The sequence below is a fragment of the Arachis ipaensis genome, chromosome B1 (assembly GCF_059453495.1).
Source record: "Arachis ipaensis isolate K30076 ecotype BB chromosome B1, ASM5945349v1, whole genome shotgun sequence".
In the NCBI taxonomy this organism is placed as follows: domain Eukaryota; kingdom Viridiplantae; phylum Streptophyta; class Magnoliopsida; order Fabales; family Fabaceae; genus Arachis; species Arachis ipaensis.
This window is the reverse complement of record NC_142436.1, coordinates 94,711,404-94,712,765: the sequence shown is the minus strand read 5'-3', so window position 1 is coordinate 94,712,765 and position 1,362 is coordinate 94,711,404.

Genomic DNA, 1,362 nt, shown 5'->3' with positions numbered 1-1,362 from the left:
ATCTCCATGGGTTAGTATTTTCTTCTCAAACACCAATATTTTATTTTTCTTGTTACTTGTTGCATTTGCATGTTTGATTGCATGATTATTTGATTTTGTGCATATTTTACCACCTGGTTGAAGTAATATTTTCTTTTTCAAGAAACCTTTTAAGAGCATTTCACTAATTTGAAAAAAAAAAGTTTGTTACACTTGTTTGAAGAGATATTATACTGGAACATGGTTTAGAGCTCGAACACACAAAACCTGTGAGATTTTGAGCCTATTTGAATTGGTTGCATTTTTCAACCAATATTTTATTTTTGATGTGTGTTTTCCTCTCTAAAATTGTGATCTTTTTATTACTTAATTCTATATTTCCATGGTTTGATGTATACATGCACTTATATGATTGAGGCCTTTGTTTCACTGAGCTTACATACCCATATGGCCTTACCTTTCATTATCCTTTGCAAACCAATTTGAGCCTATTTTACCCCTTTTATTCTTTATTTTAGCTCATCACTAACTCTAAATAGAAAACTATAATGTCCTTAATTTGAATCCTTAGTTAGCTTAGACTAGTGAGGGTGCTTATGATTTAAGTGTGGGAAAAGTGGGTTTCAAAATATTTGGTTTGAGAATTGGGTGTTATATATCTTTATGAAAATCTGAAAGAAATGTTTAGGACATGATTCATGCATTCAATAATTTAATCATATGCATTGAGAAAAATAAAGAAAATAAAAATATAATATAAAAAAAAAAGAAGAAGAAGAGAGAAAAAGGAAAGAAAAAAAAAAGAGCAAATAAATAAAAAGGGACAAAATGCCCCAAAGTAAATGGTGAAAGCAATGCATATGTACTGTACTTGAAATTAGAATACATGAATATGTGAAAAACATGGCTAATGGATAGTTAGATGTTGTATTATGATTACATGGATTGTCTAAAGTTAGGTGGAAAGTTTAAGTTAATTAAAGATTCAAATTTTAGTCCACTTGGCCAAATACAATCCTACCTTGACCCTAACCCCATTACAACCCTTAAAAGACATCTTGATTTGTGTATTTATGCATTAAATTTATGTTGATTGTTAGATGAAGAGCAAGCCTTAGAAAGCAAGGTTAGTAGAGAATTGAGAGAAACGAACCTAAAACACTTGAGTGATTATAGTGTATACACTACCAGTGAGGGTTCGATGCTCAATCCCTTGTTCCCTGCTTTCATGAACTATTTTCTTCTTGCAAGTCTATTTGTACTTCATTTTCATGATTTGAATTAGTGAAATCTAGTTCATATTTCCTCTTGAAAGATTTGTTTACTTTTAACTAAGTAGGTGGAAACATTCTGCATGTAGTTACATTCATAGGTTGCATTTCA